Genomic DNA, 27720 nt, shown 5'->3' with positions numbered 1-27720 from the left:
TGGGCTGTGGGTACTAGGCAGCCAGTGCAGAAGACAGATGCCAGGGCAGTCACGTCCCTACAACTGAGAGAGACAGGATAGGGAGCAAGGAAGCACTTCCCTCACCCACTCGGCCTGAGCACGGAGGCCATGCTGGCAGACACGCGGTGGGAGGATGCGCAGCAGACGGACCCAGTGCACGCTGTCATCACAGCTTAAACCAACACAGGCTGTTCCGAGGCAAATGCTAGTTAACGACAACATGTGGGAATCTGCAGCCAGAAAGGAAGGGAGTCTGGGCACTGTCAGAACGAGGACTGACCGACAGACAGAGGCAGGTAGGGGATTATACAAGCACAGAAACACAGCCCAGTGGGGTGGGTGTCTGGCTTTCTGGGTGTGTGCCTGCGTGTGTGCCCGGAGCTGGCTGTCTGTACATGGCTGAGTTGAGCGTGCCTGCTTTGATGAAGTAGGTTGCGCCTGCACGCCTCTTTGGTCCTGTGTGTCTTTGCTCTGGGCACTCGTTGGGGCTGGGTGTGAAAAGGGACCACTGAGCACAGGCTCTGGGACTGAGCAGGAGTACTAGGCATGAAGAGTTCTCGAAGGGGGTGGGAGGGGTGGGAAGGCCTGGTACGGTGGGCACAGGGCACATCCAGCCACGCGTACAATTTCAGGGAGACACTAGCCACCCTAAGCTGTGCAGGTAGGGTCAGGAGTGTCCTTCCTCCTGCCTGGGAAGCACTGGGGCCACCATTTGCCTCATCCTCTGAGCACCACTCACCCTGACAGTCTGGGTAGCACCACTTAGAACTACATGATCTCAGACAAACTACAGAAGCTCTCTCTAGGATTCAGTTTCTTGATCTGTTAAATGGGCATAATTGTACGAATGCTAACTCTTCAGGATTATTCTGATGTTTAAGTGACACTACCACTCACAAAGTATTTAAAACAATGTCTGGTGTGTAGTAAGCATGGAGTCCTTGAAAGCACTGTGTGGGGTCTCTGGAAGCAGCGGGCACAAGGGCAACTGTGCCGTTCTTCACAGGCAGCAAAGTGTCACATGAGCGGGAGGAAGCCATCCCAGGCTCCTCCAGAAGGGGCCGAGGAAGCACTCGTGGACACCAGTGCCACACCGCCCAGGGGCGAGGAGGGGACAGAGGGCAGGCCACGGGGAGCTGGTGTTAAGAACCCTGGCTCTGGAGTCCCATAGATGGGACTTAAAAGTTGTGTCCTGCCCCTCTTGCTCTGAGATTTCACAATGGCTGCTTCACCATTTGGAGCTCCGGTTTCCCTGTCTATGAAATGGGCTTCACAGAAACTGCCTGCCTCAGCCGGCGGACCTGAGCTGTCAGTGACTGCTGTCGATCAACCGCAGAGGTAGCCAAGAAAGGAAGGGCAGGTAGGCAGAGACCAAAGGCCCCTGTGACCCACAGCAACTCCAATCCCATTTCCACCCCTGCACCATGGAACACCAGGATGGCTGGTGAGGCACCAACTCTGCAACTAAACCTGTAAGACCCGAGCCCAGCTCTGTCTCCATCACCTCTATGATCCCTTCAGCAACTCTTCTAACCTCCCTGTGCCTCAGTTTCTTCATCTCTAAAGTGGGGTGTTGGTCATTCTACTCCCCACTCCAAGTTTGTTAGGATGAGACGTTACATGATAAAGCACAGGAATGCCACCAGGTAAACAGCAGGCCCTGCATGTGTGTTTGTTAAAATGACAATTAGTGCCATTGACCTTGGTGGGTAGATGAGTGACCACCAGGATAGTTACAGGGCCTTGGCATCTCTGTGTACTTCTGGCCACACAGCAGAGCAGAGACAAATGGATTGGGTAGGTGCAGCTCTGACATTCACAAGGAGGGTGGGGGTCTGAGTGTGTGTAAGCCCCAGGTCCCTGAGCAGGTGACTAGGACCACCTGCCCCTTCAGCTACAGGCTTTGCAGAACTGCCTCTTCTGAGCCACCAAGGTGAACAGTGAGGGGCAGAGTGAGGACCACTCCGCAGCACTTGGAATGGGGGTGCAGTGGGGCAGGTTCCTTAGGATCCAAGACTAATGTCCAGCTATCTCACTTGGCACCATCTACAGCCCTGGCGTTTAGTAGCTGGGGGGGCATAGGGGAAGCAGCAAGCCTGAGGGGTGAGTGGAAAGGAGAAGGGACTCTAGCTGGGGAGAAGACCAGATGGCTAGACTGCTTATGCTCCCGTTGCCTGCATTTATCTTTCTAGTTTATCCAGGAAGCCACAGGGACACTGGAGTTTCCATTGCAGGTCTGCATGGACTTCAACTAAGGTTGTGTTGTGATTATGTACTAGAGGTACATAAAGTAGTGTGTGACAAAGGGGGAGGGGTATCTTCCATTAATGGGGTCCAGTAGACATGTTTGGGGGTCCCTGCACCAGAGGACGCCACCATGAAGGCACCATGAACTCCTCAGGACATCTCAGGGAGGCACCACGGGGGGCCAAGGTCTGACATCTGCTCCCCAAGAGCTGCCTGGCTACTGACCCCTGCAGCCAGCAGCCACTACAATGTCCTTTCGGGACAAGAAAAACAAAACAAAACAAAAACCAGCTGTAAGAGTAAGGCCAGTTCTGCAGTGGAGCCCTGGCAAGTCTTAGACCTGGCTTGTCCCAGATGTGCCCTCCTTGGGGACAGTGACTGGCCCTGCACTTGCCTCTGTACCTGCAGCTTCCGGCAAAGCAGATGCCCAGGACGGGCTGACCTGGTGGGTGAACACTAGGGCAGCAGCCTTATCTGAGAGGCAGTGGGAGGAAGAGCCTGCATTCCCAACGTGGTCATTGCTGGGGCTCCAGGTAGGTGGGGTGGGCTGGCATTTTCCAGACCAGCCTTTTAGCCCGCAGACAACTGGCAGATGGAGGGTGGGCGTGGGGGAGGCAGAAGCTGGGGTCTGAAGGCTGGAGCATCAGAGGGGCAGCCAGCTTGTGGGGCACGTGCGAGGGGCTCCCCTTCCTAGGCAGGACTCAGGGGGAAAAGGGGCCAGAAACCAGAGATGGCCGTGTGGCCACAGGAACAAAAGGCAGTTTTTCCCTAGGCAAGCAGGGGGATGTATAACAGTGAATGGCCTGGAATGCTCATTCTTAGGAAGGCCTGGGCATCAGGAAGGGATTGGAGCAGCAGGGTGCCATCCAGGAGGAGGGGACAGGGACCTGGATGTAAGGGCTAAACAGGAGAACTATCAAGTGTGCTGGGGACGCCTCACGCAAATGAAATAAAAGCATATTAAGTATCAAAGAGCATCTCCGCTGCTAAAAGGCTGCTGGAGAACAGAGGAACTCTATGGGTTTGCATGAGTGACAGTGTACACGAGCGAAAGGGAAGGAGGGCTTCTGAGCCTAGGCCTGGACGGGACTCGCAGGGCCAGGCAGTGCCCTCTCCAGTCAAGCTGGGGGGGGGGTGCAGAGAGAGGTGGAATCCTGGGAGCAGGTAAGTGAGGTTCACTGTCAATGAAATATACTAACAATACAATGTTTCAAATGCTTCCATACCATCCGCTTACATTTAAATCCATACAAGACCCTCCTCCCGTCTCTCTCCCACCCTCCAGTACAGCTGCCTATGCTCACATGCAGCTGGTTCCCCCCAAGCCACCTCAGGAAGATGCTCTACCCTCAGATCATCATGCCTGATTGCCTGCAGTCTGTCCCTCCTGCTTCTTGCCTGTTCCAATCACCTTCTGCAGCTATGTCTGTTCTCTGAATCATGACAAGTGTGTCCTATCATTTATCTCAGTCTCCAAACCCGCCTCCCAGCAACCCACACTCCGAGAGACAGCCAGAGGAATTTTCCCACCAGCGCGTTCCGGTCACTCCTTTCCAGCCATGTCCCTAGGGGCCGTACAGGTGGACAACAGTGCTCAACAGCCACCTGGGGCACAGCTGTGGTGTCCTATGGAGAGAGCAGGAGCCCCGGGGGCCATGATGGGATTCGAGGGGTTCACCTCTGCCACCCCAGCACCCAGCACAATGTTAGGCACAGGCTATGCGAACACGTGACTAAGGGACTGGAATGAATCACAGCTGGATGACTCTGTAAGCCAAGAACAGGAGAGTCGGACAGACACTGGGTCACTGTGCCTGCGACCTGCTGCCATGACCTTTAAACCTGCCAGCCGCTCCCGGTTCCCTGGGGGCAGTGACAGCCTCAGGTGCATCAGTCCTGAAAGGAACCCTGTCACAGATGCGTACAGAGATCAGAGCTGTCGTCAAGTAAAATCGACAACCAACTCAGACGACACCTGTTTTGTAACATGCAGTTATTGGTGAACCATGCCGAATTTGGGAATGAAAGGTAAGCAGTTGACAGAAACATCATCAAGCTCATAAGTTTGTATAATGGGGAGACCAGATGCAGCCCTGGTTTCCCCTGCTCGTGAGCTGGCATCCGTGTTCATGTTAATAACAGTGTCTGCCCACCGGCTCCCACCCAGGGCTCCTGGACACACTGCTGCTTCTCACCTGCCTTCCGGGAGCAGGCCACATCCTCCTACCTTTTGACCTTCCTCTTTCATCCCCTGAACATGGAGTCCTGGGAGACTGTCCAGGGAAGCTTGGGGGTCTGGACAGTAGGAACTCCTACCTGCACCTGGACACCGGGGTTCCAAACTCCAGACCCATACAAAGGAGGGGTGAGGGCGAAGGGGGAGGACGTGCGTGCGGGTTGGAGATGACACAGGCCTGGGAGAATCTCTCCATCTCATCTATAAAGCGAGGAGACAACAGGAGGAACCTCTGTTCTCAGTCCTGGTGTGAGGAGTCCTGAAGGAAAGTCCCAAGCTTTAAACCACATCTGAGAAATGGCTAGTTTCACGGCAAAGTCTCTAGGAAACTTGGAAGCTGTAGAATGCTGACTCCCTCCTACCTCCAGAAGGCAGAATGGCCAAGGACGCAGACTCTGGAGCCAGACTGCCTGGGTTTAAATCCCAGCTCAATCACTTAGTAGCTGTGTGACCTCTGGTGAGTTATTTAGCCTCTCTGTGCTTTGGTTTCTCTTTTGTAAAATGGGGATGATAAATATTACCTACCTCCTAAATTGTCATGAGGATTAAACAGGCTAATACACATAATATGCTACTATAATGCCTGACACATAAAAAGGATTATATAGGAATAAATTCTCAGTCAGTTAGCTCAGTCCATTAGAGTGTTGTCCCAAAACAACAAGGATGTGGGTTCGATCCCCTGTCAGGGCACACACAGGAAGCAACCAATGAATGTACAAGTAAGTGGAACAAAATAAATGCTTCCCTTTCTCTCTGTCTCTTAAAAAAAAATCAATCAATAATAAAAAATTAGTCATTTTGTTGTTATTGAGCACACCTATCCCTTTAGGAATAAAAGGCTTCTCTATCTTCCATCTATGCTGTTGCTCAAATAAAATACAATTTCTTTCAGCCATCTTTGAGAGGATCACGATGTTTCCGGGCCTCCAGCCCAGGCTTGCACCACCTCCTTCATAGTGGGCAGGCCGTGTGCCCCCATGATCCCGCTGTACCCACACCCAAGTTTTCCTGGCAGACACCCTGTACTGAGTGGACCCCAGGCCCCCACAGAACTGAGCCCTGAGCTGTTCACTTGACTCAGCTCTCAGGCCATGCAGGGCAGCAGGGGTGGCCTTCGCAGCAGTCCTCTCCATTCTGGGCCAGCAGAGTGGCCACCAACAAGAGGCGTGTCACTGAGAGGCCTGGGCCCTCCTCAGGCTGCATCCCCTGGGTGTCCAGCAGGACGTGGGCCTGGGACCAGAGACAAGGACAGGATTCTGCTCTCACCCCCCTGCGTCCAGCAGGAATGGGTGACCCGACCCTTACCTTCCCCTCAGAGCAGAGCTATCTACAGGGCTGTCACTTAGCTGTCCTCCTCTGCAGGCCCATCTCCGTGGCGTGTTCCCCAGAAGTGGAAAAAGGGCCCCTCCCTGCCAGTTCTCTTGGGTCATCTCCTCCCAGGAGGAAACTGCACAAGCTGCACATGACCATGAAGGGGAGGGTGCAGGGGCAGTGACTTGGAGCCTTTGGGCCAGGGACAGCAGCTGCTGGCCTCAGGGAACCATATGCCTGCCCTGTCATACCACTGACCCGGTGGGGCAGCCTGGGCCCGCATGTGCATCTCTGTGAAATGGAGGGGCACCTCCACTATGGACAGTGAGGACCTAGTAGAATCACATGGGCACACAGACAGCCCTTTAGTCTTTCTAGCTGCCTGGCACCCTCCGCTTCATTGGAGCCCCACAAATACCCAGTGAGGGACAGGCCAAGGACGAGGCCGTCTGTGTTTCATGAGGCAGAAATTGAAGCCCAAGATGGAGTGACTCACCCGTAATTACACCATAGGACAGAGGCTCTGCTGCTGGTCTCGAATGGTTTCCTTTTCACCCCACAAATGTGATGTCACACATCTGAGAGCAGGCACGTTCCCAAGATGGCTCTGATCCTCCTGCCCACCTTCCACTCCCACAAGAAGGCGCCACCCCAGCTTCTCGTTCTAGTATGCTACCGGACAACTTCCTGTGGACCTCGGGCAACTTCCTCCTCTCCCTGGGCCGTACGGAAGAGGGCAAGTAGGTGCTGGGCTCTCTCGAGTCTGATGGTCTGTCAATCACAGTGGCCACGTGAGGGTCTCGCCTCTCAGCGCGGTCACGTCTCCCAGAGCTAAGGTCAGCCTCAGCCCCTTCTCAGTCCCTCAGGTTTGAATGAGCTGCCCATCCTCACACCTGGCCTGGACACTCCTCCCAACCAGGACGGGCTATAGATGAAAGGGGCTCCAGCGGTCACACCTTGCCCAGGTGCCCGTGTACTAAGGGCACGAGCCCAGAGCAGGGAGTCTCGTCTGCTGAGGCCTGACAGCTGGGCTGTGCAGGGCCCAGGGGTGACGAGGCTCCGGAGGGGAGAACACTGCAGTCTAGCTGCGGGGACTACCAAGGGTTCCAGGAAATGGCTTTCCTGGAGGGTTGCAGTTGGACTTGAGGACCCTGACAACTGACCCTAGAACAGAAAAACAGAGCTGTTTTCCTGGGGGAAAATCCTGCTCTCTGGCACAGCGGCTCTATCATTGCACTGCAGTAGCATGCCGTCCCGAGTTTCAACTGCTTCTGGTTTTTCTAGACCATTCTCACACTCTGCTCCCTGCTCTGTCATCTCTCATCGCTGTGCAGGTATGAAAGTCAGAGCAGGGAGGAATCATCTACTGGCCCTCTGGCTGTTGAGTGACCCTGTCCCTCGCCTGCCTGCCTCCCACCCCAGCTGCACATACGCAGGGCCCCACATGCAGGGAAGACTGACCAGGTGGATGGTGTGGCCGGCCCAGAATACCCCTGGAGCCTCGTGGCCCGGCCCGCCCCGCCTCACTGGGCCCTACCTGCTTCCCAGTGGCTGGCAGGTCCAGACATCTGAGGCCCTGAGGTCCAGCCCAGCCGGAGGCCTCCAGGCTGGCTGTTCCCTCTCTCCTGGAATACTCACGGGTTCCCACCCCCCTCCCCAGGGGATGCCCGGGTTGGCAGGAGCTGGGAGTCTCGACGCGTGTGAACTCACCCTGGGAACTGAACTCTGAGGACCTCAGAGCTGGCAGGCTCGCTCCCAAACCGGTCTGGTCGTCCCTCACCCAGGGGAAGCGGCCTGCGGCAGGCTACTCAGACTCAAGAGGAGAAGTCAGCTGGCTGAGCCTGTCCGTGGGATTTCGGAAAATCCCAGCCTGGAAAACTGCCTGCCCACCTCACACCAGCCTCGAAGCATTCCCAGGTAACTCAGGTTCAACGAAAAAGCACCTCAAACAAAGTCAAGGTGGGTATTTCATCAGAAAGAGAACGCTCCTTCCCCCCGTGGGTGGGGGCTCCAATGCTGCTGTCTGTGACCAGGGGCAGGGGCTGCGCTGAGGCCTGTGTGCCCACGGGGGCTGGCTCACAGCCCCTGCTCCGGAGATGAGGGTGAGTGAGCTCAGGGAAACTTTTCTTCTAAACAGCAGATTATAAAAGTTTAATATATGTGCATGGGGAATTCACACAGACATGATAAATCCATGAAAATTCCCAAAGACAGAGAGGCAACCTGGGGTCTATAAGACATTTTGTATAAAGGAAGAAAGGAGAGGGGTCACTGGATATTAGCTTTCAGACACAACAGTTGAGGAAGAGGGGAGCACACTGCAGGAAAAGCCCCCTGCGTGACTCAGTAGTCTGGCTCAGGGCACACCTGAGCTTGCAGCAGGCCAGGACCAAGGCGGGTTCTCATTTTACCCCAGCAGCAGGGCAAGGGCGGGGACCTAGATCACCTCTGCTGAAAATTATACAGCATTAATAGCAGAGCCAGTGTGCTGGGGAGGGGCCAGGGGCTCCGACCCACCCACAACAGATGGAAGCCAGGATGCCTCCCTGTACCCACCCCCATATTCTGAGAACAGATGGCTTCCAACAGGATGGGACCGTTTGGCTACCCAAGGACTGACCACAATATCCACAGAGGAAGGGGGTGGTGGTGCTGAGAACCACAGATCTCCCTCCAGCTCACTGGAAGGCAGCACCTGGGCAGAGCAGGAGAGGCCAGAGGAGAGGGAGGCACAGATGCTCTTCCTACAGTACGAACACGCTCCCAGTGCACTCGCACGGACACGCTCCCAGTGCACTCGCACGGACACGCTCCCAGTGCACTCGGCACGGACACGCTCCCAGTGCACTCGCACGGACACGCTCCCAGTGCACTCGGCACGGACACGCTCCCAGTGCACTCGCACGGACACGCTCCCAGTGCACTCGCACGGACACGCTCCCAGTGCACTCGGCACGGACACGCTCCCAGTGCACTCGCACGGACACGCTCCCAGTGCTCTCGGCACGGACACGCTCCCAGTGCACTCGGCACGGACACGCTCCCAGTGCACTCGCACGGACACGCTCCCAGTGCACTCGCACGGACACGCTCCCAGTGCACTCGCACGGACACGCTCCCAGTGCACTCGCACGGACACGCTCCCAGTGCACTCGGCACGGACACGCTCCCAGTGCTCTCGGCACGGACACGCTCCCAGTGCTCTCGGCACGGACACGCTCCCAGTGCTCTCGGCACGGACACGCTCCCAGTGCACTCGGCACGGACACGCTCCCAGTGCACTCGCACGGACACGCTCCCAGTGCACTCGCACGGACACGCTCCCAGTGCACTCGGCACGGACACGCTCCCAGTGCACTCGGCACGGACACGCTCCCAGTGCACTCGGCACGGACACGCTCCCAGTGCACTCGCACGGACACGCTCCCAGTGCACTCGGCACGGACACGCTCCCAGTGCACTCGCACGGACACGCTCCCAGTGCACTCGGCATGGACACGCTCCCAGTGCACTCGCCAGACCAGACCTGAGCCACACCTGCTCTGCCTCGCAGGCCTGGAGCCATGTCCCTCGTTCCAGCAGTCTCCACCTGAGTAAACTATTTCCTATTCTGTACATAGAGTTTCTCCTGGGGGCTGAGCACCACTGCCCAAACGTGCTCTCACGGAGCTGGGGGGTAAGGAGGGGTTGCGGGCATCAGTTTCTCCGGGTAACTGACTTCTCTGAGGTTTCCCGCTGGCTATTTGCAGTTTGGTGTGTCCTTCTGCTCCTAGCATAAGAGGTCGGAGTGAGGCCAGTTCCTTCCCAGGGTCAATGAGACCCCAGAGTCGAAACACCACGGCCGTCCACCTTCGTGGAAGGCAAGAGGGCCGGGGTCTGAGTGCTGGGAGGCCTCGCTGTGCGCTCTCTCCATTCTCCTTGACCCCAGGCCCTTGGCTCTGCCCAGGGAAGCCAGGAGCCAGGGACAAACCCCAGGACTCTCAAAGGGCCAGCCAGCCTGGGCGAACGAAGCCAGCACAGAGACCTCCCTGGGGTCCTGGGCAGAGACCAGGCCTTGGGGAGCTGCCGATCCCAGACACCTCTGCTTCTGCAGAGGAACCTCCTGGAAAACTTCCCAGCCCTAAACAACGACTGAAGTGACGGGGGCAGGAGAGGGGTTCGGTGTGGGCAGAACTTTGTCAGGTGATCCTTGACTACTAAGAGCTGGGTTCAGGTCACTGTCCTGAGAAAGAGCAAGTTCAGGGCAAACCTGCTGACGGCACCCCCAGCTCTCCTGCCTCCCACCATTTGTACCCCCCACACCATCCCTCCTTCCCCGCTTCCTTCCCCTGGCTGGGTGACCTGGTTAATCTCCAAGAATCTCAGGTTCCTGGCGCCAGAAACATAGACAGTGATTCCTCCCTGCTCACTGCAGGCTTGTGAGGTGAGGCCTGGGCCGCAGGCGGCCAGCCGGCTGAGAGGGGCAGCAGGGCTCCCGCTGCAGCTGCAGTCACTCTGGACACTAGGCAGGGGCTTTAGCCCAGGGGCACACCCTGGCCCGTGGGTGCATTCGGTGGCAGATGCAGATGCTCCCTCCTGACACTGCACTGCAGGAGATGACAACTTTCCGTGGGTTCTCTACCCAAAGCCAGATGGCAGGGCTTTCCTCTCTCGTCCCTTAATCCAGCAAGAGCAGAGGGTCACCTGCACGTTGCACGCTTCCAAGCTGGTCACTCCACTCCTCCACGGAGCCCTGAATGTGAGTGTTTGAAGGAGGAACCCTGGAAACCACCCATGCCTAGCTGTTATGACCTCTCCAGGTGCCCAGCAGGGGTTGGCAGTGGATGCCCAGCTGCCCAGGATGCCAGACTGGCCTTCATTTATCCCACTGATCTCTTCTAAACCATATGGGTACCTGTGCATTTTCAAGACTACTCGACATTCTTTTACTCTTTATTTTGTTTATTTATTTTTTGCCATTCTTTTAGCACACTCTACTTGTTTTAGCTACGCATAGGTAGACACCAACTGACAGACTGAATTTACAGAACACGTGGGGGTGGGGCAGGAAACGAGAACGGAGCTTTCTCTTTGCAGAAGCTCCTGACATGATGAAATGATTCTCTGTAAGGTTTCTTTAAATATCCAGCTGCCTTGTTGCAATGAAAATAAGAATCATTTATAGAATTCCATTTACATCTAGTGCTTCCTGGCTGCACCTGTTCCTCAGAGCATAACACACCTGGGTGATGTCTGGGTGAATCTATGTCCCGGATGATGAGGTCCCAGGGCAGGACTGAACCGCCTCGGTCTGTAGGCCAGGGGTTGCCAGTTTTACTCGTGCATCAGAATCACCTGGGAGCTTGTTAAAATACAGTGCTGCACCTCATACCCAGTAGGGTGTCTAATTCAGCAGGTCTGGGTGCTAATACTTGACATTCCTAGCCAATTCCCAGGTGATGCTTGTACTGCTGATCTGGGGACCACATTTTGAAAACCCCTGGTCTAGAATGATGGGTGAACTCCGTGGTCATTTAATGCTGTGGGAACGGCTGGGATGGGGTGGGGGAAGGAGCCACCCTTCTCTCTCCCCTTCTGGGTTCAGAATGCACATAAGCTCTCAGGCCAGGAGATGATGGTCTTGGCCACTGATGCTGACCTCCCCGATTTCTGTATTCAAAGCCCTGGAGGTGTGACCCTGGATTCTCTTCCTGGCCTTGGTACGAGAGAAAGAACACTGGGCAGGAGTCAGAAGTGGGCGTACCTGGCTCTTATCTACTAGCTGGGAACTTGGGCAGGACCAGGTGTGTACATCTATGTTTCTTCACCTGCGTGCCAACCTATCTCACCCAGCTGTTGTGAAGTGTCATGAGGCAATCCTGACAGTGGCAGCCACACACAGAGGGGGACCTGGTTCAGGCACAGCACTGTTCTCAGCACGTCACATGAAATCTCATGCAAGCCTGCCTCCTGTGAGGTCACCACTGCTGCCTCCCGTGCAAGTGCTCAGCTCCGCCACTCGCCAGTGAGTCGGCTGCGTGGCTCTGCGTCCTCCGTCTTGGGGCCACCCTCATGGTGCTCAAGGGCTGAGTTAGGTCTTGCAGGCTCACTCAGCTCGCTGAGGCTCTCAGGAAGCGGCCCTGGGGCAGCTGTCAGCGCAGGCAGGGGGCAGACATCAGCCCGAGCCATCTGCAGTTCTGGCTAGCTCCCATTCCTCTTCCCGAGCAGCACCATTTGTTTAGGTCTCTGCAGTGTTTAATCACCATGCAGCTCTCACCCTTCTCCCCACTCCGGCTCCTGCTCTCTCCCTGCAGCCAACAGATTTGTGCCTCTGCCTCTGATGGAAGTCATGCAAAACTAACCCAGCACCCAGAAGGAAGGAAATGCCAGGCAGGGAAGGTGGTCAGAGCCGGACAACCAGATGGCCCCAGCCCAGCTCGCACCAGTTGGGCAACCTGGCTCCTGAGGGGCTCTGAAGGGCCATACATCTGACCACCTGGCAGGGCCACGGGGTTTCGGATGGCTGTCAGCCTGGGGCCCAGAGCAAATCTGCCTGCCTCCGAGAGGCCTGGAGTCCAGAGCCTGGGCCTTCCTGGGCTCTGGAGCCCTTGGAGAACCTGAGACCAGGAATCTATTCTCTGCCTTTGTCCTGCAGACAGACAGGCCGTGCAGGGACATGTCCCCACAGAGGTCAGCTCCAGGCCAGGCAGAAACTCGACACATGCCTCTTCTTGTTTTTTTCCCGATATTCCTGTGGAGTGGAGATCACTAGCCCCATTTCACAGGGGAAAACTGGTGCTCAGAGAGGCTAAAAAACCTACCCAAGGACAACCAGCTAAAACAAGGAGAAGAGTGAGATCTATTCCACAAAGCTATTCTCCTTAGAAAACTAACATTTCAGATAGAGAGCAGGAGAGGGAGAGGGATTAAGGCCCACTTTCCCATTAATCTGATGGTTCCACCTCACTGAACACTTCACCACCCTCCCTTAACCTTAAAATGTTATTTTGAAGAAGTAATGTGTGGACGTGATTAAAAATATACAGAATTAGACAAAAGGTATGAACTGAAAAAGTCTTCCCATCCCAGCCTGGCTGCCTACTTCCTCTCACAGGGGAATCACGTGAGTGGCTCTGGTGTTTCCTTGCAGAGTTGTTCTGTTGTTCACATACCTCACGGCCGTTGCAAAGTCTGCTTGGAAGGCCCGTGCCCTGGATACCTGTGTGGTTCACCCCTCTCGGCTTATCCTTACTCTTTCCTCAGCAAGGGCTTCCCTGACCTTCCCAGCTTATAGATTGCAATGCCACCCCCGCTGCCTGACTCCCTCTAGTCCCCTTCCCTGCTTAATCGTTCTCATAGCACTTACTACCTTCCCCCTTTTATCTTTTTATCACCTGATGCCCCACTCCCCGCACTGCAGGGATTTCCACGTGCTGCATTCCTCGGTGCCTAGAACAATGCCTGACACGTGGCCACAGTCCGCATCGATGGGGGCTGGGCACAGGTGCAGCTCAGACAGGCAGATCCCACCGACACTAAGGCTGGTGTGTTAGACATGCTGCTCCCAACCTGCTTCTTAAGAATGTATGTTTCAGCTTAAACAGACGGTCGCTCCTGGAGGACAGGATTCTGCCTTTCTCTCTTGTCTCTCCCAGCACTCAGCCTGGTCTGAGGCATACAGCATATGCTCAGAATGACGAGAGTGGAGACATGACCCCTACCTCACACCACAGACTGAAAAAACCTCCAAAAAGCTATACTTTATCTAGAAGATGATACAGGAGATTGTCTCCATGACCTTGGGATTAAGGAAGATTCCCTAAAAGGACATAACAAGCATTAGTCAGTCATAAGGAAAAGATTACAAATTTCCAACATTAAAGCCAACAACTTCCGTCATTCCAAAATACCTCATCAAGAGAACGAAAAGCCTAGCCCAGGGCGCTGGAAGAGTCCCGGAGAGACAGCAGCCACGACAAGGCCCAGGTCAAGGGTCCTAGGGAGTTAGGCTCCTCAGGCTGTGTGTAGCCAGCCAGGAAGTCTACTCAAAGGAGGTGGAAGCTGACTGCATCTCACTTGTCCCCCAGCCCTGGCTTCTTCCTCCTCCCGAAAAAGCAGAGCCTTAAGACAGAAGAGCCCCAGCCCTTCTCCCTGCCCCATGCGGAGATAACCGAGGAAGAAATACAAATTAAAGAGCCCACAGGTCTGGCAGAGCCTTGAGAAGTTTGGCTTGACAGGGCAAGAGCATTTAACAAAGCTCACATCATCCATCACCAGGGCCCAGTCATTTAGATACTGGACATTTGATTAAACTAATATGGGCGGCTGGGGTGAGGCATGGCTGGGCGCTTCCTACCCTCGACTACAAATTAGACCGTCACACACAATCCGATTACCTTGACTGCCACATTTATCTCGGACGAGGGGCCATCCATCACTCCTCAGCAGCTGGCTCTGTGCCCCCTCTTGCAGGAGGGGAGGGAAGCGTGCCCCTAAGTTTAAGCAGGCAGCTCATTCTGCCATCTCCTCAACGGATGCTGCTCACCCTGGGGCAGGCCTTGGGCTGGGCACTGGGGGAACAGAGCAAACACAGGCCTTGTCCTTGAAGAGCCCACAGAGGGTGTGTGAAAAGGGAAGTGTCTGAGCCAGCAGTGAGCAGAGCTCCATGTGCCCTACATCTGATAGGCCCAGGTCTGTGACCAGGCCCCTCTCCTCCAGCTGGGCCCAGAGTGGGCTGTGTCACTTAATCCTCAACTGCATACCCGTGAAATGGGATAACACAGTGGAGCGCTGTCCAACAGAACTTGGCAATGACGGAAACTTCCTCTATCTGTGCTGTTCAGCCCGGGAGCCACTGACGGCCACATATGGCAAGCAAGTGCTTGAAATGTGGCCAGTGTGACTGAGGAGCTGAGTTTTACATTCTGTTTAACTTGACTTTGTTACATTTAAGTGTAAATGGCCACCTGGGGCTGGGGCTCCACTGCTGGACAATGGCGAGCCCAATGGCTGCTGCCTGTTCCGGTTGTAGTGAAGAGTCAACCAGGCAGGTTTAAAACGCCCAGTGCGAAGCTCTGCACGTGGCAAGTGCTCGCCCAAGGCTGGGCCCCTTGCCTCTCAAAGGGAGGGCTGCAGTCTGAGGCCAAGGATGGCCTGAAAACACTGAACTAATAGTATAGTCACCTTTGCTGTCCATAGTCCAGCAGGGCACCATCAGGCTCCCATTTTAAAGAAAAAGCAGTGAGGTGCCTAGGTAGAGATGGCTTTGAACCCATCTTCTCACTGGGCACCTGGCCACCCAGGAGGCGCACTCCCCAGGAACAGCAAGGCTTGGGGCGGGGCGAGTGAGGGCAGGTCTGCCAAGTGGTGGTGGCACCCTCTCCCTGACCGCCTCGGCCTGCGGACGCTGCACCAGCCAGCTTCTCCTCTGAACTGGGATCCTCCCAATGCCAGCACTGAGGAGGTGGGTGCCAGGCACAGGGGTACCCCGGTGTCACCCCTAAGCCAAGCCCTGCCCAGCATGCCCCAGCCCAGGGCAGCTTGGAGGCCCCTCCAAGCACAAGGCAGAGCTCGAGCCACCAACAGAATTTTTGGTTTTAAATATACTAACTCAGATGGGCTGGACCTGAGGCTTCTGCAGTGCTCAGGGAAAACAGACAGAGAGCCTCAGGGATACTCGGACCAGAGAGCTCAGGTTTCCTCCTGCTTTACTGGATGTCAGTGAGCACAGGCTGGAAGAGAAGGCTGGCAGATGGGGTCAAACCAGCTTCTGGAACCAGGAATGAATATGAGGGCCTGGGTGAGTTAAGTCCCCTCCCAGGGCTGCGGTGAGGATGAGAGGTACAGATGAACGTGTGAACAGAACGCAGCCCCCCACAGGTCCCTGTTCAAACTCCTGGTTGTGCCTGAGGTCTCAGGGCAGGTCAGAGACCAGGTGAGTCGCTCCCCTGCCCTCGGCCCCAGCCTCTGTCCCCAGGCCTGGCAAGGAGCAGCTTTCCTACAGCGGTCTGAGACTTCACTCCTCAAGGATCGACTGTGTGACCTGGTATGAGCCGCGTCATCCTTGGGGTCTCCTTTCTTTATATAGAAAACAAAGCATAAAATCATAAGCATGTGAAAACCCTTTGGTGAGGATCAGATGAGACATGCCAAAGCACTTATAACCTAGATGTGAACAAACCTGATAGAATCTAAGTGGGCAGGCTTCCCAGGAGCTCAGAGCAGCGTGACCCTGGAGAGAAGCAGCCTCCCAAGCGAAGACAAGCTCCCTGCAGGAAGAGCAGGAGGGTAACAGTCTGTCTTCAGACACCGGAGAGAAGTCCTGCCGGCAGGAGACTTCTCATAAAACCAGAGGCTGGGAAGCGGCAGGCCCTGGTCACTGGTGACACACATTGGGAGCCTCTCTCGGAACTTGCTGCAGCCGTGCGTGGCAAGCTCCCAGCCGTGGACCGACCCGGCCCCCTGGGCTGGGCACTGTGGCCTACAGCTGGGTGCAGCTGCAGGAGGGAGCAGGCTGCCCTGGGTGGAATGTAGGAGGTTCCTGGCAGGAGATCACCACCAGTCTGAGAGATGGGGGAGGGAAGGCAGCGAGGTGGGAACCAGACCAGGAGAAGAGCTTCAGGGACAAGGTGACCTGGGAGAGCCAGAGATGAGATGGGAGATGGAAGATGGTGAGAGAAGTATACCAGGGGAGCCCAGGAAGCCTGCCTGAAACACCTTCCCCTAGATGCACCCTTCTCTGTCATCTCAGTTGTAGGTATACTTAGCCACTCACACATTAGTCTAAATGAGTTTATAACAAACTGTGCCAAGATGTGCAGGGAGCAGTAACCGAAAGTAAAAGAATAGGGTGGGAAGGTGGTGGGCAGCTCTCCCTAGTAAGCCAGTCCCTTCAAGGCAAGACTCGGAGAGCTCCCCAATGGGAACCCTCTGCCGCCAGGACCCCCAGCATTCCCCTCCTCCCCCAATGCCAACACTCTTGTGTTGCCACTTAAACCAATTCGGGGGTAATTTTGCAGGCAATTGTCTTCCGATTTACAATGTGGCTCAGTGATTGCATTGAGGCTGATGGTTCAGGCTGTAATTGTATGGTAATCGCTTCTGTTTATGATCCGTGCGGAAATCACTATTGTTTTCCAGCAGGCTTGTTAAATCAAAAAAGTGTAGGGGTGGGGAGGGAGGGTTTATTTTTTGTGAGTTGGAGCCCTGAGAAAATGAAATTAAGTAGAGCAATCCAATGTGGTGCCTCTTATGGTAAAGGCACTCTCATCAGCTCAGGACCGAGACAGAGACAGGCAGGGACAGAGATAGCACGAGAGATGTGACAGGTACAAGTGGAGAAGCAACGAGACACAGCGAGGCAGGTAGGAATGCCTAAGGAATGGCTAGGCTTGAGATAGAGATGGTATGATCCACAGATCCAGAGAGATGCCCAGAAAGACCCCACTGCTCATACATGCAGAGATGCTGAGATACAAGGTCCCTTTAACACACACCCACACTTGACCAGACCTGCTCTCACCCACTCCTGGAGAGGTGGGGACATCCGAGGTGCCAGGCAGGTACTACCTGCCCCATTTGGGATCTGCTTGCCTTCTCCTTGCCCCTACCCCAGGACTGCCTGAGAACAGGGTGGCAGATGGCACCTGGGGGGCTCAGGTGGCAGAAGCAGGACAGTGTTGTGAGCTGAACTGCTGCTGTGGGCAACTGGGGGCTGCCCACCTGGTGGGCAGAAACCCGACCCTCCCCAAGGCTGCAGGGAACAGGCTGGGACTGGGTGAGGGGCAACAGCGCCCAGGGCAGCCAGGGCACTCCACGGCACCACAGGACTAAGCCGGCCCAGGCTGGAGGCCAAGGCCCCGCAGGGAGCAAGCAGGCGCCAGCTGTTATGTGCAGATCAGACAAATCTCTAGGTTGCAGGCTGAGTTTGGCTGCAAGGCATATGTCTTTTCAACTACACACCCTCTTCCCCAGCAAAAATGCATGGAGATCACTGGACAAGTGCTAAAAATCACAACTATGGCAAAAAGTAGTAGGTGTTTGGTTTCCAAAGCTTGCAGGCTGATGTGCTTAACCTCTGCTCTCTTCCTGCATTGCCTGTACCCTTTCCACTTGGTCTAATCTGCCCTCCAGCTATAGGGTTCTGATTCTTCTCTCCAGGGAAGACTTTCCCCACCAACTGGACCCTCCGCTCTCAGGCCCCATGGTGCTGAATGTCACGCTGACTGCGACACAGGACTTTGGTGGCCCACAGACCTGGCTCAGTGACTTCAGCAGCTTGCTTTGGCTTTCTGAGCCCTTTTCCTCAACAGTATGTGGGGATTGGGCAGGTGATAACTTATCCAGGTGACCCCCTGATGGCTAGAGCGAGAACAACATTCAGCAGCCTTCCCATCAGTGGCAGCATTAGCAAGGAGGCCCCCGACCCGATGACGTGGCTCCCCTCTAGCCCAGAGCACCCCAACTCTGCTGCCGTGCCTGCACGCTGTCTCACAGGCAGCCGGGGCCCTGGGTGACCAGCGGTGGGCTCGGTCCTCCTTGAATAAAGGAGAGGACCATCCCTCACCTCTGTAGGCCCTCCTGGCTGTGGGTTCAGATCATGAACTTGCCCTGGGCCTGGCCCTCCAACAGGTCAACCCCAGCCCAGCTGGCCCCTGAACTGGGGTGCCCCAGCTCCCTAATTAGAGGCTCAGCAGGGCATTCCAGGAAGCCACTAGAAAACCTTAGAAGTGGAACAATCACTCCTAATTGTACTTCCAAGATTCAGCTTAAGAAAAAAGATGACTTTTCCCTGGGGGCTCTGCTTCTGAAGTATATACAAACCAGTGATAGTCATTCAACATTCACAACAAAGCTGGCTAAGGTGAGAATTTATGTTACACTGAAGTTGTTTCAACAGAGAGGGACATGCCAGGGTGGACAGTACACATGTACGTGTGTCAGTGGCGGTATGTGCAGTCTGCGTGACCACACGGGGCATGTTAGATCTCTTTTGGGGTCAGAGTTTCATCCTTGCTCTGCTCAGGGGTCCCTAACCAAGTCCCAGATCTTGTGGTCTGGACCCCAGCACCTGCTCAGGCACAGTCAGGGAGGTAAGTTTTCCTGGTAGGCAATGAGTACACGCTGAAGGCGAAGGCCAGCGTTGGAGCTTGAACTTCACTCTGATTCTCCCACACTCCCACCCTCGGTTCCCCTATCTCCCCACTCAGAAGTATCTGACGTGCTCTCAAAAGATCAGATATTTTGCCTGACCTGTGGTGGCGCAGTGGGATAAAGCGTCGACCTGGAACACTGAGGTTGCTGGTTCGAAACCTTGGGCTTGCCCAGTCAAGGCACATATGGGAGTCGAAGCTTCCTGCTCCTCCCCCTTCCTCTCTCTCTGTCTCTCTCTCTCACTCCTCTCTCTCTAAAAAACCAATAAATAAAATATTTAAAAAAAAAAAAAAAAAAAGATCAGATATTTTTACTTCCTGCTCCAACTTGTAACCCTGACATCTGTTGGCTTAGCATTCTGAAGTCAGGTCCTTGGGTGAGGAGTTCAGGGTAAGGCCCCCTGGCCAGGGTAGTCTCCTCCCCTCCCCCAACCCCCTCAACGGGGAAGAGTCACCTAGGTGAGTTCAGGGCTGGCAGCATGACATGGTGGCTCTGTGGGAAGGGGCCAGGGCAGGCTGGAGAGGGAGCCTGGTCACCAAGGGTGAGGGGCAATGGCTCCCACCCTCCACCAAGGGAGCTGCTGAGACAAATCTGTGAAGGCTCAAAGTCCCAGCCTACCCCAGCTCCTTTAATCCTGGTGCTAAAGAGGATAGGAATCAACAACCCCACTTTTCACAGATGGGGAATGAAGGGACCCTGACAGGCGAGAGCCTTCTTGGTAAGTGGAACATGGTGGTCCTGACACTGCAGTGCTCTGACAGACCAACAGTCTGAAAGTCTCAGTCACAGGATGCACTGTAACTGTGCACAGCATTCTTGCCCCTCAGACAGGCAGAGAAGCAGCTGTGGCCAGCCAGAGCCCACTCCCTAGGGAAGCCATGGAACACCCTTTGCTGGGGGTCTAGAAAGGTCCAGTCACTTTCTCAAGGATGGGATGGGCCTTCCAGGATCAGTACCAGCAACCTTTCCAGGCCCTTCTCCCAGTCCCTGGAGTGGTGGAGGGAGCAATGCCGTCGGGCCAGATGCTTTTGGCCATCTGGGGGCACGGGGTAGTATGCCGAGAAATGTCCAGGCCTCAGGTGAGCCCCCTCCCCGAGCTCCAGGTCTGCCCTCTGGTGTGAGTGGGCTAAGGGCCTGCCTGCACTGGGGAGGGCACAGGCCTGGCCAATCACAGTGACCGCATCTATTCTGGCATCCCTTCTCAGAGTCCTGGGCCCCCATCCCTCCTTCCTCAGCATGATGATAACAACTAGCATGAAACGCATCCTTGGTGCCAGGCATGTGGACTCAGCGGGTCCTCACAGCCACCTCAGGCTCAATGCTGTACACATCCGTGTCTGATGTGGAGGCTGTGGCAGCATAGCCCTGCCTGAGGTCACACGGCCCGGCCTTGCCTCCCCCTTACATGGTGGGGATGGATGACTCGGGCGCCGATGTGTCCCAGCGCAATCAGAACGTACTCACGCATCCCCTGTGTTCGCACAGACCCACAGATCCATGAGAACACCTCCATATGCACTCACCCAACAATCACTCACTTTGTGAATGCCCTGCACGTGTCCACACAGATGCACACGTGTTCACCTGAACGGGAACACGACATATGTATGCAGATGCAAACCACATGTAACGTTTTCAGGTGTTCCATGTTATAACTATTCTCCAGCACACAGCCCCTCCAACAAGCTCTCCCCACTTCCCTCCCAGGCACACGTGCAGCCCCGCACACCCAATACCTTCCTTCAAGCTCTGACATCTTCATTTGGGACTTGAAGCTCCCAGAGGATAAGGGCCCTGCCATTTCGCACATTCCCCATAGGGCCCCACTCAGAGCCAGCTCTTCATCTTTAGTCACTCATTCAAAACATATTAGTGTGTACTACCATGTGTACCACAGCTCATTTGAATGTGGAACATTCATACATGAATGAGCTGTATCCTTGAACTTGAGAAATACAATGTTCTTGCTCACCTGAGGGCTTTACTGAGTGCTGTGATTACCGTACAGTGAGCCAGGGGGCCACAGGCATGGGTACTAGTGAGCACATTGCATGGAGGCTGTGCATGCAGAGCCCTCAGCGGGATACCTACACCACTCAGCAGCTCCTGTTGTGACAATGGGTCTGCGAAGTAAAGGCACCCCCATTTTATAGAAGAGGCAACTCAAGGGGCAGAGAAAGGATCCCACTGTAGATCACCTGGGTGGGTGCCAGCAAAGCTGCAGGTAACCAGTGTCTAAGACCAGGGAGGCATCCAGAGAGGCCAGCCCGGGGCAGGCCTGTCCAGGGACAGCCACAGGCCAGAGAGGCCAGCCTGGGGCAGGCCTGTCCAGGGACAGCCACAGGAAGCACTCCACACTCCTGCAAGGGACGACGAGGCAATCAGGAAGCCACCGCCTGGGAAGCAATCTCCACGGCAGAGGACCAAGATCTCGCCCAGGTCACTGCATGTCTCTCTCAGAGAAGGCACAAAGCTCTGAGAGGATTATCTGCCTGATGGGTCCAATCCTGGGGACGGTTAATTCCAGGATAAGGTGGGGGTGCTGGGTCAGAACGGGAGCTGGGCAAGGATGCTCCTTCTGCCCAGCAGAAGCCTGCCCACCAGGGCTGCCTGCTGCTCGCTGGTGCCTTTGGGCAGGGGCACAGACAGGGTGAAGAACCATCCCTATTTCAAGGATCAGCGTGGCCTGGACAGAAGAAGCCAGAGCCTGTGCTCTCAAAGGGAAGCAAATGCTTGGCCCATACCCCCTTTCTTGGCCTGATGCTGACCTCTGGGTGCCTGCCTCCCTGGGCTGGGCTACTACCTTGGGGTGGGGAGGGGCACCAGAAGTTACTAGAGATCCAGTGGTTAAGGCTGCGGCTGCCTTGAATCCAATAATGTGTTCACTGCTTTGAGTGTTGCTGCCCAGAGCTCACAGGACAGTGTGGTATGTGCCCCACCCAGGGCAACTCTGGGCCCGCTCAGCTCTAGGGCCTGTTGTGAGCAAACGAGAAGCAGACACACCTGAAGGTTCACAAGCCCTCATGCCCTGCAGAAAAGCTGCATGTTTCTCTTAGCAAATGCTGAGGGAGCCCTGAGCCTCAGCCAAAAGCTTGGGGGGCTCAGAGGTGAGGCAGGGGGCTGCATCTGGGGTTTCTCAGGGCAACTCACACGGGCTTGTGGGCAGTGGAGATGGAGTGCATTCTGACAAGTTCTGGCTGCGATGGAGGATTAGAAACAGAAGGACATGTCCCCAGAGGAATGGGCTTTGCGCACATGCATTGAGACCCATGACAGAGCTATAGCTGGAATACACTCTTTAATGCTCCCACAATGCTGCGAAGTAGGTACTATTCCATTTTACAGATGAGGAAACTGAGGCTTGGAGAAGGTGAGAGGTCTCAGTGCATGCACAGGAGAGGAGGAAGAACAATAATGGTGAGCAAGGGTCAAGAGAAAAAAACCTCGAAGGGAGAGAGCCTCCGGCCCCTAACAGGGGCAGCTGCAGAAGGGCCATGTCCTCCTCACCTGGAACCCCCTCATACCCACTTGAGGGGAAGCTCCCTGAGGGTGCCCAGCCCCAGCCAGCTGCCCTGCACTTTCCCTGTATGCTCCGCTCCGCAGGTCCAGCTGAGGGCGTCTCTGCCTCCCGAGTCCAGCACCCAGCACAGAGCTGTGTAGAGGCCCAGGGGGAGAGAGGAAGCAGCGCTCTGGCTCCTGGGACTTCCTAGCAATTCCTAGAATTTCCCTTCCCTGAGTTTCTTTCCTGAATCCTTCTGGACAGCGGGAAGCCAGGCCTGGCCCCACGGACTTACCCCAAGAGCTACTTCAACATAGCACAGCTCAAGGGCTCTCTACTCAGAAAATGCAATTTGGGGGCTCACAGACCCCAGCAAACTCTATGTAGACCTCAGAAGGTAGAAGAGAAGTTCTTGTGAAAATCACTGGAGGGCTTCAGAAGTCCAAGGTATACCTCCTCAAGAGGGAGGGAAATGAAAGTGTGTGTGTGTGTGTGTGTGTGTGTGTGTGTGTGCGTGTGTGCGTGTGTGTGTGTGTGTGTGTCCCATGCATATTTCCTTCAGGGCTAGGACACACACTGGGACCTCCCAGACAGCTTCCGCTGGGGGATAGACCTGCAGCTTCTCCTCAGGACAGAAAAAGGGACACTCGCACCCCTTCCTCCCCCATCAGCCTTTTCTCAGGCTCTCCTGTCGCAGTAGTCATGCTCATACCAGAGGGGAACACAGGGAGGTCTGTCTGGTCACAACACAGTGTGAGGATCATCTTATAGACAAGGAAACCGAGGCTCCAGGTGGAGCTGGGACAAGAAAGAAGGCAGTCTCGAGCGCTCAAGAACTCAAGAAAAACCTAATGCTTAGCTGGTTTGGGAGCTAAATGTCTGCCATGCAGAATCAAGTCAACCTGATTAGTAATGAGAGCTACGTACTGAGCAATCACTATGTGCCAGACACTGAGATAAGTGCCCTCAGCCCATGTCATGTATGACCCATTGCAACCGTGCCAGGCAGAAGCAGGTAAGGGCAGCTCTATTTTATTGATTAGAAGAAAGAGAGTTAGAGAAGTTAAGTGACTTACCAAATCACCCAGTAAACAACAGATGTGGGTTTCATAATTACTCTAGACACTGTCTTGGGAAAGACACTGGGTGGCCCCATTTTAAGAGCCCTGGGGGGCGGGGCAGGGAGGTCCTTCTGGAAAAGGAAAAGATGGAAAAGACAGGAGGAAGCTCCAGGCCCCGTGCGAGGAGGTTGGGGGTTGGAACAGCCCCTGCATCTTTCAGGACCTACGATTCCGCCTCCCGATAGAACCACAATGAGAGGGATCCGAAGGTCCTTATACAGACCCTCACGCTTAGCACTGTCCAAGGGGACTTTCTGTGCTGGTGGAAATGTTCAACCTCTGCACTGTGTTTCATGGGGCTACTAAAAACTTGCATTGTGGCTGGACTGATACTGAGGAACTGAAATTTTAATTTAATTTTTTTTAACATATACTTAAATAGCCACATGTGACTAGTGGCTGTGTAGGGATGCACAGTAAATCCAGTGCTTCTTCCTACAGGTGGAGTCCTGACAAGGGCTCCTGCTTGTCACACGGTTGACCTAGAAAGCCAGAGCTGGCCAAGAACTTGGGCCTCTTCATTTCTTCCTCGGTGACTTCCTTTGCCGCGACCCACCTATGCTCTGGGTGGTCACTGAAGAGACATTTATTGAGTACCCAGCACTAAGACAAGAGACGGATGTCCCGTCCCACCACTCACAACCTAGCGGGGTGACACCTGGGTGGGAAAGTAACCACATAGACAGACTGATGTACAGTTGTGGGTCCTGGACACACAAAGGGATGCAGAGAGACAGGGGCCTGTGTCTGCGTGTGTGCCGGAGGTGGGGGGCCAGGGGAGGCTCTGGGTGGCGACTGCTGGGGGGGCCTGGAAGCAGGTATATGGAGAGACAAAAAGAAGGGTTCCTGGGTGCTTCTGTCCCGCCCCCATTCTCACAGCTCTCCCTCCTCCAAGTAGGGGCTGACCCAGACCCTATTAAATCCGTGTACACGGTGAGCCTACCAACCGGAGGACAGCCTGGGGGCGGAGAGCGGGCCTGTAAACCTCCAGCTGCCCCAGGCTCCGACCCAGGAAGCAGAGGGCGTGAGGCCAAACTCTACAAGCCCAGAGGCTGTCCGGTGACCTCCTGTCCCAGCCCTGGGGGACTGTCCACCCTGATTTAAAACCTCCTGGGCCTCACTGTAACCCCTGAGAGACTGGAGACAGACTCCCCAAATACAGGCCTTTTTTTCTGGGAGAGCAAAGAGGGCGCCATGAGGAGGTCTGGACTAGTTCCACCAAGTTCCTGGAGCCCCTAAAGAAGAGCTGGCTGCCCCTGGTCCCCACCACGGGCAGCCACCAAACAGGAACCCTGCAACAAGACAGGCTTTCCATTGCGTCAGCAGGGGCAGGGGCCTCTCACAGCAGAACTCCAGCCTCACGCGGCTCCTCCGCTCCCCTGCGCGGACTCCGGCCTACAACAGCAGTGCCCCACTCCTGAGGGGCTTCTGGGGCTCCCACGCCCCCCAGGATAAAATCTGTGCTGCCCAGTGGGCTTTCGGTGATGGCTCCACTTTCTACACTCACCTCCACATCATCTGGAGGGACATCCTCTCTCTCCTGAAGTGCCACATCTTTTCTGAATTCCCAGCCCTTGCATCTACAAGTCCTCCTACCAACAGCCGATCCATTTCTAAAATCAAGCTCCACCTGGGAAGAGTTGCAGCCAGAAATCACCATTCCCCTCTTCGTCCTACAGCTCCGTAGGGTGCGGAGCAGGGGCCTTTGCCCTGCTGCCCCTTAGTATCTCCCACTGCATTTCAGATGCTGAAAGTAGCACCCCAAGGCAAGGCCAAGCCTCCTTCTATCTTTGTCTGCCCCCCCCCCACTCTCTAGCATAAGATGAGTAGTTGAACACTCCCTTTTACAGATGAAAACACAGCAACACTCTCAGTGCAGAGAGGAGAACAGGGGCCCCCAAAAGGGAAGTGACTTGCCAAAGGTCACACACTAATTTGGCACCCAATCACAGATATGATCACTTGTGGGCTAGGCCCTGAGAGCTATGTTTCCACCAAGAGTGTCAGAATTATCTGGGCAAGCTTTGTAAAACCAAAGCCAAAAGAAAGGCTGGGCCTTCCCCTAGCACTACTGAGTCACCAGGGTGACTGGGCAGCCTTGGCCACCTGGAATCTGGGTGTCCTGGCTAAAGCCTCCAATTCATCACATGTGCATGAAATACCCACTACTGCCCCAGGCTGGGCATTTGTAAGGCCTGGCCTCACCTCACGGGTAGGTGGGGGCAGTGGGAGAACCAGCAGGGTTGTGGAAGCTTGGAGAGGCCCCCAGAGCTGGTTCCAAGCAGGAGTCAGCGCCATGGCTGGGCTACTGAGAGGCACATATAAGGGCCCACATTCTGAGCCTGTTCAGGCAGGAAGGAGGTAGACTATTTGGCAGGCCCAGCTCTGGGCAGTGAGAGTCAGTCAGTTTTGAAGGGCACACAGGACAGATCAGACTCTGGGGGAAAAGAGCCCTGTGGCATCCCCAGGGAGGCCCACCCTGACTCCAGGGAAAGGCAGTGAGCAGGGACCTTGAGTAGCACACCCTACCACACTTGAGACAAGGAACCTGGGAGTGTCACCCAAGGTCTTCCCATCCCTCAAGCTCCACTGGATGGGCCTTGAAGACCCACTTTCAGGAGTGCTGGGATCCCTGGCAGAGAGCCACCCCCTTGTCAGACCTCCTCGCTCAGCCAGCTCAGGGCCACGGGCAGCCAGAAGCTGCAGTGAGGAGGAGGTGGGCACCTCGGGGTACGAGGACAAACCCAGACACAAACGGACCTCGCCTCAGGCTGGGGCAGGCCACTGAAGCAGGGCACAGTTAAATCTTATAGAAACCTCATGTTCAAAATGGCAGACCGAAAAATGGAATTTGCACTGCACCAGGAGAGGTCATTAGCTTCACTCAGTACTGTGCTGCTGTGTGACCTTGGAGCAGGAAGTCCCTTCACCCATCTAGGCAGTGGGCTGACTGTCCTTCCTGGCCTGTGGTTAGTGACCCAGGAGCTCCCTGAGAAGATGGAAGTGCTTCGAGAGTCAGGACCTTGTTTTTCCCTGAGCAGGGTCTCTCATGAGGCCGCTGCTTCTCTACCTGGCCCTAGAGAGTTTGCTCCTGCAGCTGAGGGTTCTGGGGGAAGCGTGGCACAGAGAAGGCCCATGACATGAGGGGCACTGGGCACTGGCAGGGTGGGAGATGTCCGTCAATTCTTCTCCTCCTTGGGCTGGGGCCTGTACACCTCTCTCTGGGGTGGGGCTAACAAACCTGGCCCCAGGCCTACTGACGGTACTTCCCTGTGGGGAAGAGCCAGTCTCTCCCCCAGGAACCAAGCCGCAGTGATCAAGGTAAACACCCCCCTCACCCAGAGAGCTTCTCTCCCTCTCCTTTCAACTCTGCCAGCACAGAACTCTCTGTTCCTGGGACTGGGGCTGAGCTGGCTCTCCCGCCCGATCGATGGATGACTTCAGAAAGACTGACGCCTACCAGACACCAAGACAGTCCTCAGGGAGGTCTGAGCTGCTCTTGGGATGACTGCCCACCCTTGCCCCTGGCTGACCTCTCCTGGGTGGCGGAGACCTGGCAGAGGAGTCAGAGACTTTAAGCTTATGCCACTTCCTGGGTGACCTTGGGCAAAGTGAAATGGGAGCACCTGGCTTATCTTTACTCCACCCGCTGGGAAGCTGTCAGAAAATAAAGTGCTAAGAAAATGAAAGATACCTTTATCATACAGACTTATCCTGCATCGTCACACCTGCGGGCTCTGGGACTAGTGTCCTCAGCTTACTTCTGTCCTAAGCCTCCACCTTCTAGGCCAAAGCTGTCCAGCGGAACTTTCTGTCGCAGTGGGAAGTCTATCATCTGAGCTGCGTGTCTGGCAGCCACTAGCAACATGTGGCTGTTGAACATTTTAAATGTGGCTACTGGCTACCGTACTGGACTGTATAGTTCTAGGCAGAGTTCCGTCATCCTTACTCTCTGAGGCGTGATCCAAAAGGAGCCCTCAGGAAGCTCCCAGGCAGGACTTTGGCTGAACATCTGTGAGAGTGCCTCTTTCAGTCTGACTGGCTGACACCGGACTAGGGGCTCATTTTAGAGTTCTCAGGTACTGAGCATGGCCTGGGTTCTTAGTTCTCAGTCAACACTGACTTAAATCCAGAAGTGCTCTTTCAGTCCC

The 27720-nt window shown here is 55.3% G+C and overlaps 1 protein-coding gene and 1 long non-coding RNA gene across 12 annotated transcripts in view; one reads left to right on the top strand and one right to left on the bottom strand.

Moving 5' to 3' along the window:
* The window catches only part of ZMIZ1 (zinc finger MIZ-type containing 1), a 244863-nt gene that overhangs the window by 41504 nt on the left and 175639 nt on the right, over window positions 1-27720 (bottom strand). The gene's annotated exons all lie outside the window — the stretch shown is intronic.
* LOC136313087 (uncharacterized) lies at window positions 92-5265 on the top strand. Its single transcript, XR_010727097.1, has 3 exons — window positions 92-317; window positions 2677-2801; window positions 3739-5265. It is a non-coding gene; the product is annotated as an uncharacterized lncRNA (long non-coding RNA).

Source organism: Saccopteryx bilineata, chromosome 9 (genome assembly GCF_036850765.1).
Source record: "Saccopteryx bilineata isolate mSacBil1 chromosome 9, mSacBil1_pri_phased_curated, whole genome shotgun sequence".
Classification (NCBI taxonomy): domain Eukaryota; kingdom Metazoa; phylum Chordata; class Mammalia; order Chiroptera; family Emballonuridae; genus Saccopteryx; species Saccopteryx bilineata.
The sequence above is the reverse complement of the archived record's forward strand: the minus strand, read 5'-3'. Positions and strand labels throughout refer to the sequence as shown.